At 43.4% G+C, this 8,802-nt stretch overlaps 1 pseudogene; it reads right to left on the bottom strand.

The window, feature by feature from the left end:
• Positions 1-327: 327 nt before the first annotated feature.
• On the bottom strand, positions 328-745 carry LOC115852525 (ufm1-specific protease 1-like; annotated as a pseudogene).
• Positions 746-8,802: the final 8,057 nt, after the last annotated feature.

The raw sequence follows: 8,802 nt of genomic DNA, 5'->3' as shown, positions 1-8,802 counted from the left end.
TTATTAAATTAAATTAAAAATTAAATTTTAAAAGATTTAAATAGAGAAAGAGATGCACTGTGAAATAGTTTGGAAGAATCAACACAATAAAGAGTCAGTTCTCCCCAAAATGATACGCAGGTTTCATGCAGTGTCTATCAAAGCCCACGCAAGATTTATTTTTGGGGGGCGGGGGGGGTGTGCTGGGCCTTGCCACTTTATTGACACCAAAGATCCCAGGCTCTGCTGGGACTTCCTGGGGGTCTGACATCAGGCAGCCTCTGCCTTTGAGATGGGGTAGCTCAGCGGGTACGGCGCTAGAGCCGGCTCAGTTCTGGGTCCTTAGCCTCAGTCCAGGGTGGGCAGCTGCCTTTCCGAGTCACAGCTGGTCAAGCACAGGTTGTAGAAGGAGTTGGAGTCAAAGGCTGAGCTTACCTCTCGCCAGCCCACCCACCCAGCAGCCTGTAGTTCACGGGGGTTTTTCGGATCACCCCAGCAGTGAGGGTCCAATACCAGGAGGTAGGCTTCCATGCCTGGGCCAAGCAACGCCTCTGACTGGGCATCCGCATCCCCTCCAACCATTACAGGCCCCCCCGGCCCCTGCCAAGTGGGAATAGAGCCTCTCCAGTTCCCCGTGAAGCGCTGCTCCACGCGGCACGTGACATGGGCGCCCTTGGGGACCCCCGAAGTGGTCAAGGCAGAGGCTGGCCTCTACACAGCCGATCCATCCCCGAGAGCCCCGGAGCCCGGGGGGCTTGTCGCCCATGTCCTCCAGGGCCGCCTGCACTGTAGCCGGTTCGGGTACGCCCGCCGGCCGGCCCTCTGGCCACGAGCACAGCGTTTGCAGAGTGCGGTAGCCGCAGCCCCGGCCCCGGTCGTCCACGCCGTCGCAGCCGTAATGGTAGTAAACGTAATGGCCCGAGAGGAGGGCCAGGCGAGCGCGGCCGCGGCCGGGCGGGGCCAGGCCCAGGTGGACGTCCTTCAGCGGCTCCAGGGCGGTGGGCGGGAGCGGCGGTCGCCGGGCCAGGCAGATGCGTCCTGCAGGCGGCGCGGGGCGAACTCCAGGGAGAACTCTGGACTCTAGCGCTTCCTCTCGGCCCCGAGTCTTGGGCGAACTGCGGGCAGGCGAACGGGCCCTGGGGTCGCTCTCCCCCGACCGCAGGCGCGCCCCGCGGCGATGAGCCAAGATTTTTTGTAGATATACAGAAGATTATTCTAAAATATATATGGAAAGGCAAAGGAACTAGCTAAAGGAAACAGCTAAAACAATTTCGAAAAAGAATAATGAAGTGAGATATATCAGTCTGCCCGACTCAAGACTTGTAATATAGCTACAGTAATTAAGACTGTATTATATTGGTGGAGGGATAGACATATAGATCAATGGAACAGAATAGAGAACCCAGAAATAGACCCATACAAATATGTCCAACTGATTTTTGACAAAGATGCAAAAGCAACCCAATGGAGGAAAGATAGCTTTTTCAACAAACGGTGTTGGAGTAATTGAACATTCATAGGTTTAAAAAAAAAAAACTTAATCTGTCTCACATCTTATGCAAAAATTATCTCAAAATGGATCACAGACTTAAATGTAAAATATAAAACTTTAAATAGATAAAATCTTTGCAGTGTAGGGCTAGGCAAAGAAATCTTAGATTTGACACCAAAAGCATGATCCATAAAAGGAAAAATTGATAAATTGGGCTCCATTGCAATTTAAAACTTTTGCTCGGTGAAGAACTCTGTTAAGAGTATGAAAATACAAACCAGAGATTGGGAGAAAATGGCCTACAAAAGACGGGTATCCAAAACATAAAGAACTCTCAAAACTCAACAGCTGGGTTTCCCTGCTGGCGCAGTGGTTGAGAGTCCGCCTGCCGATGCAGGGGACACGGGTTAGTGTCCCGGTCCGGGAAGATCCCACATGCTGCGGAGTGGCTGGGCCCGTGAGCCATGGCCGCTGGGCCTGCGCGTCCAGAGCCTGTGCTCCGCAACGGGAGAGGCCACAGAAGTGAGAGGCCCGCGTACCGCCAAAAAAAAAAACCTCAACAGTAAAACAACAAACAACCCAATTAGAAAATGGGCCAAATACGTGATGAAGAGACATTTCACCCAAGAGGCTATACAGATGGCAAATAAACACATGAAAAAATGTTTACCATCATTAGCCATTAGGGAAATGAAAATTAAAACCATAAAGAGATACCATTACACACATATGAGAATGGCTAACATAAAAAATAGTAACAACACCAAATGTCAGTGGGGATGCAGATAACCCGGATACGTTGCTGATGGGAATGCAAATCTGCCCACCCACTCTGGAAAACTGTGCGACAAGTTCTTTTCAAAACTAAGAGTGCAACAGCCATAGAACCCAGCGATTGCACTGCAGACACTTATCCCAGAGAAATGAAAACGTCAGGAGGCACTGAAGTGGAAGGGAAGTGGGTGTGGCTATAAAAGGGCAACAGGAGGATCTTCTGTTTCTTGACTCTATCAAGGTCAATATCTTGGTTGTGATGGTGCACCATGAGTTTGTAAGACGTTACCATTGCGGGGAATGGAGTAAAGGGTACACAGTTCTCTCTGTATTGTTTATTACACATGCACGTGAAGGGGGCTTTGCTAGGGAGGACATCACTGAGAGTGGAGCTGGGGGGACGTTTTCCATACCTTCTAGTGGAATATCCAGCTGGCTCTGGCTGTGATCTTGGAGTTCTGGGGAAAGGTCCCTTGGAAAGTTATTTATAGACAGATGGTGGTTCAGACCAGGAAGAGAGCGTAAACAAAAAGTAGCAAAGGGTTGAGAGCTGTGCAGTCCATGGTTTAGAGGTCTAGGAAATGAGGGGGACCTGCTGAAGAGTGGCCAGAAGGGAAGAAGGAAACCGTGGAACTCAGAAACCAAGAATAGGCTTCAGGGAGGAGGAGAGGTGGCCACCATGTCAAAGTCTTCTCATGGGTATGGTCATCGTTCAAACTGGCATGCTTTTGAGAGCTGAACAAGTTGATAAGATAATTAAACTAATGCGTTTTCTGAAACTTTGTTTATGGCCCAACGAATTAGTTTATTATATTGTTCTATGGCCATGACACTGATATTTTTGTGAAGAATGTTTTTTTTTTCAATATGGTCTTATTATCCTTTGTTTTGTCATAACATCGCTTGCAGTCTTACTCAGAGTTGCATTCTGTGATGATAAATTTAAATCTGTTGATATTTTCCACCAACTCTTCTTTGTAGACTAGATTTTAATTGAGAAAGTCCTCTTCCTATGGGTACTAAGGTACCAGGTAAACTCAGAAAAACTTTAGTAAATGGAAGATATTCTCAATTCTATTTTTAAAATAAATTTATTTGTTTGTTTACTTGTTTATTTATTTATTTTTGGCTGTGTTGGGTCTTTGTTGCTGCTTGCGGGCTTTCTCTAGTTGCGGCGAGCGGGGGCTATTCTTCGTAGCAGTGTGCAGACTTCTCATTGCAGTGGCTTCCCTTGCTGTGGAGCATGGGCTCTAGGCGCACAGCCTTCAGTAGTTTTGGCTCACGGGCTCTAGAGCTCAGGCTCAGTAGCCGTGGCGCACGGGCTTAGTTGCTCCGCGGCACGTGGGATCTTCCCAGACCAGGGCTCAAACCCGTGTCCCCTGCATTGGCAGGCGGATTCTTAACCACTGTGCCTGCAGGGAAGTCCCTCAATTCTATTTTTTAATTGAATGTATAAATATTCCAGCTCAAATAGCTCCATAAGTTGTCATTTTAACTCAGTTTTGACAGAATAGGCTACCGTTCTATGACAAATATTTTCATAAGCCAAAACGTTCCCTCAAATTTTGTTTATTATTCTTTTGAGTGTTTCATCACATTTAAAGACTGCAAAATTGTAGGCCTTCTTGATTTCCTCCCATTCCAGTACAGAATATAAATTTATCCAATTAAAACTAGGAATCTCACCAAAAGATTCTTCCCACATGTTGAGATATTCCAAAAACAATTATGGAATGTGAAAATCAGAACTTGAACACATTGGAATGCTCAGCATTTAATTCCTTCAGCTCCTCCCTTGCTTTTGTAGAGATGAATTTCAATGTTTCCCCGTTGGCAAGGATTGTTTCTAAAAATTACAATTCGCTAAAGTTTCAGAGCTCAAAATTCTTGACACCCATTTAATGAATACTTTGATTAAAGATCTCCAGCAGATTCTGAACACAGTGTAACAAAATAATTAGAAGACTCGTTTACAGAAAGTTCAATCCCATTCTAAGGCACTAGGTTGATGTACAAAGTAGGTCTTCCAAGGCACCAACATTTCAAGGGTCTGATTAATGGCCGCAGAAAACCCAGAAAGGAAACACCAGGAGCCTGAGGTCTGTTTTTGTATCCAATACTAACTTTGTCACAAAAATTTTTGTAGCCTAATTTCTCAAATGGCATGTATGAAAATACTTCTCATTGTTGATGGATAAAATATCACAGATTATTTGGGTGCAACTAAGAATAACATGTTCGCTGCAACCAATCCCAAGTACATCCGTGCTCCACTGGTTTTTTAGGTTAATGAAAACACGGCTTTTTCTCAGGACACTGTTATAAATCATCTCTGTTATCAAACTCTCCTCATTTACCTGGATTGAGTGTGTCTTTTGTTTTCTGCTTAGATCCAGGCTGATACTAATCCCTTCAGAAAACATCTTGGCATGTATCAGGAAAGGCGAAAATGGACGGAGCAAAAGTTCTGCCCCCAAATCTCATGCACAAGTGCTGTGGGAACCCTGTGTAAGACTGTCCGTAGCGGTGATGTTCATAACAGCAAAAGAACTGGAAATAACGCAAAAGCTCATCAACTGTAGGCTGGAAAAATAAACTGGAATGATGTTTAGTAATGATTCTCAAATTTTAGCGTACATCGGAATCTCCTGGGAGGGTTGACCCCACCCCCAGAGTTTCTGATTCATTCAATAGGTCTGGGATGGACCCAAGAATTTACATTTCTAACAAGGCTTCCGGTGACACTGATGCGGCTGCTCTGGGGACCCACTTTGAGAACTGCTCCTGCAGAGCGATGAAAATCAATGAGCTACTCCTACAAGGATGAGTCTTCCAAACATCGTAATGAGTGAAAGAAGACACAAAGAACGTGTATCATATAATCTCTTTATACAAAGTTCAAAACCAGGAAAGACTTAACTTTATTTCTCATGGGTACATACTAGGTGATAAGTGTGCTAAGAAAAATGAGACAATTACTACTACAAACTTCAGGATAATAATACCCCAAGGCAGGGAGAGGGTCCATCACGAGGAAGAGATAACGTGCCTAGTCTTCTAGATTACAGGCAACAGAGGGGTTCTCAACCCGAGTAGTAATCACACGGACGTTTCCTTTCATAGTTATTTAATAAAGCACACACTTGTGTTTTGTGTGCTTTGTATGTGCATTATATTTCTCAACACAAAGTTTTAAAAAAGAGAAGGGAACCTGGGCAGAGAGAAAATTGGAGGAGGGAGATTGGCTAAGAGACAGTGAGTATGGACACACCTCTTGCCATGAGTTTTACTGTGCAAGGGAAGGGGAGAGTGGGCAATGGTCGGGGGAGGGAGAGACAGTGGGCTCAAGAACCACTTTATAAGATGGGAAAATAACATGATGTTTGTACGCTGATGTGACTAAGGAAACATTGATGAAGCAAGAGAAAGGTGGTAGAATGGCCAGGATGAGGATGTGGAGTGGGGGAGGGACCTCAGTAGGAGAAGGATCTAGAGACAGTGGGGGAGGAGCTGGTCCACCAGGAGCACGGGAAGTCTTCCACAGTCACAGGAGAGAAGCAGAGGTGTGGGATGTGGGCAGGTGAGGTGGCAGGAGCTAATGGCATATCTCCTCTTGTTGCTTCTATTTTCCTGGTGAAAGAAGGAGTGTGTGAGCTTGCTCAGGTGACCAGAATAAGGTACCACATGATCGGATGGTCAAACAACAGAAGTTCATTGTGCTGGAGACTGCAAGTGTGAGATCCAGGTGTCGGCAGGGTTGCTTCCTTCCGAGGCCTCTCTCCTCAGCTTCTATAGATGGTTTCACTCAGCATGTCTGTGTCCCAATCTCCTCTTCTCATGAGGGCACCATTCATATTGGATGAGGGCCCATCCATATGACCTCATTTAACCTTAACACCTCTTTGAAGACACTGTCTCCAAATGCAGTCACATTCTGAGGTCCTAGGGGTTAGTATTTCAACACACAAATTTGGGGGGGGGGACACACAGTTCAGCCCCTAACAAGAAGGAAGGTCATTAGCTGAGAGGGATGAAGAGGTGAAGAGGAGGAGATGAAGATTTGAGGAAGAGAAGGAAGTGCAGAACCGTTTTCTAGGACAGTCAGAGAATCACGGTCTGGGTGAGCAGAGGGTGGTTGCTGCATGGCGTTAAGCGCCCTTTGGAGGGTGGAAATCCTGATCAATTTCCCTTTCCTTTACATTCTCTCATTTAATTTGTTCTCATCAGTTTTCATCTTTCTTCTTGTGGAGTTATGGCAAAGAGGGAGAAGGCAAATACCACAGTTCCATCTGTGTGGGATTAAAGGACAGGATTTTTTGAGGAATCGTTCAAGTCCAAGACGGTAAGAAAAGACTCAAAGTGCCTGGTACTCTCGTAGCCTCACAGGGGCTCTCTCAGCCCTGAGCTGGGCTGCTGGACGTGCCATGGATTACATTTTATGGGAGGCATGATCCCTGCCCGCTTCTCCATCTTTTTGTAGTCAGACATGAAAAACCAGTATGGCTGCAGAGAATGCACTCTCGGGGCTTAGGTAGCAAGAAGCCCAGAGTAAACACTATCTGTGCAGGGGATTGTCTTGGAATGCTAGCTGCTAGCCTTGGGGATCAAGGGAGGTGGTGGATTTGTGCTGCTGGAAGCAGGAGAGCCCCTGCTCACAGGAATATCTGTAGTAGATCACACGAATGTCCAGAGCCATTTGCTAGACAATCCTGTTGGTCCCTCCACATAAGATAAGCATTTGAGGCTATAAATTTCCCTCTAAATACTATTTTCACTGCATCCCTCAAGTTTTGATATTTAGTATTTTGTCTTCATTCAATTATTTTATAAGTTTCATTATAGTTTAATCTCGGAGCCATGAATTATGTGGAAGTATATTTTTTATTTCCAAACCGAGATCTTTTCTAATTATCTAGAGATTATTTATTCAAACTTAAAGGCATTGTGATCAGAGAATGATACAGTTCATGGTCCATTTTCATAAATGCCCAAGTGTGCTTGAAAAGAATTTGTATTCTACAGTTGTCGATACAGTTATATATATGTCTACAGTCATATATACAGTTATATATATATATATATATGAAACTTTATATAAGGTTTAGTGATTTTATTATTTAACTATTCTCTACTTTTCCTAAATTTTCATCTGCTTAATCTAACAATTGCTGAGAGAGGTATCTTAAAAGTTCCCAACATTGGTGAATTTATCTCTTTATAATTTTGTCAATTGTTGTTTTATATGTTTTGTTGGTCTATTATTAAGTACATACAACATTTTAATTGTTATATATTCCTAGTTAATTGAACTGTTTATCAATATAAGTGGCACTTTTAATCTCCAGTAAAATGTTTTACATTAAAATCAATTGGTCTTGTATTGATACACCTATAAGCTTTCTTCTAGTGCGTGGCGTTCCATTTTTTTATGCCCTTATGTCTTAGGTGTATCTATTGTTAATAGCACGTAGCTAGATTTTTTAAAAATCCAATACGACAATCTTTATCTTTTAACTGTAGAGTTTACAAGTTTACTTTATTTGTATCTATCGTAATTATAGTTCGATGTGGATTCATTTCTGCCAACACATTAGGTGCTTTCAAATTGTCCCACCAATTCTGTCTTTTTCGATCCTTCCTTGATTTCTTTTGGATTAAGTTCTTTTTCCTCTTTCCATTTTCTCCCTTTATTCATTTGGAAGTTATATTCCTATTTTTCTTCCTTCAGTCATTACTCTAGTCATTTTAATAAGGAATTCTGAGATTCATCGCAAGCTCTACTCTTTATCTTAAACAACACAAGAACCTAAACCATTTTAACTGTGATCACTCCTTTTCTGATCTCTATCATTAACGGATAATGTAAACTCATACAAAATTTACAACCCCATGAAATGTTGCTTTTCTACATAATCAATTTTCCCGAATATTCAGCTCTGTGTTTGCTCATCCTTGTTTCTTATTCATCTGACCTTCCACTAAAAAGCACTTTCTTCTGCTTGAATTCTCTCTAACGAAGCCCCATGGGGGCAAACCCTTGCGGTTTTTCGAATGTTTGAAGAAGTCTTTATTTTATCTTCATTCTTAAAAGGCATTTTTGCTGGAGAGGTGGTTCATTTCTTCCTGCATGTTGAAGGTATTTGCCGCTGTCTTCAGACCATGCTTTGTGCTAGTGAGAACCAGCCATTCTTCTCATTCTCCCCTGCTGCCTCCCTCTCTCTCCCCCTCCCTCCAGTTTTCCCACTTTGAGTGTGAATTTCTCTTATCTCTTCTGTTTGGAAGTGATTGGGTTTCCTGATTTCAAGGATTGATCTCTCACGTTAGTTCTGGAAATTTGTCAATAAGCATCCCAAGCGTTGCTCAGCCCCACACACTCACTGCTCTTCTGGAACACAGCGACCAGGCTATTATTCCTTCTCAGTCTGCGATCTCTGTACATTATCTATGTTTCTCAGTCTACTTCATATTTCTGTCACTTTGTGCCACTGCACTGTGTTCTGGATAATTTTTTCAGGTATACTTCAAGTTCATTAATTCTTTTTTTTAAGTTCATTAAT

Source organism: Globicephala melas, chromosome 10 (genome assembly GCF_963455315.2).
Source record: "Globicephala melas chromosome 10, mGloMel1.2, whole genome shotgun sequence".
Classification (NCBI taxonomy): Eukaryota; Metazoa; Chordata; class Mammalia; order Artiodactyla; family Delphinidae; genus Globicephala; species Globicephala melas.
The sequence above is the reverse complement of the archived record's forward strand: the minus strand, read 5'-3'. Positions and strand labels throughout refer to the sequence as shown.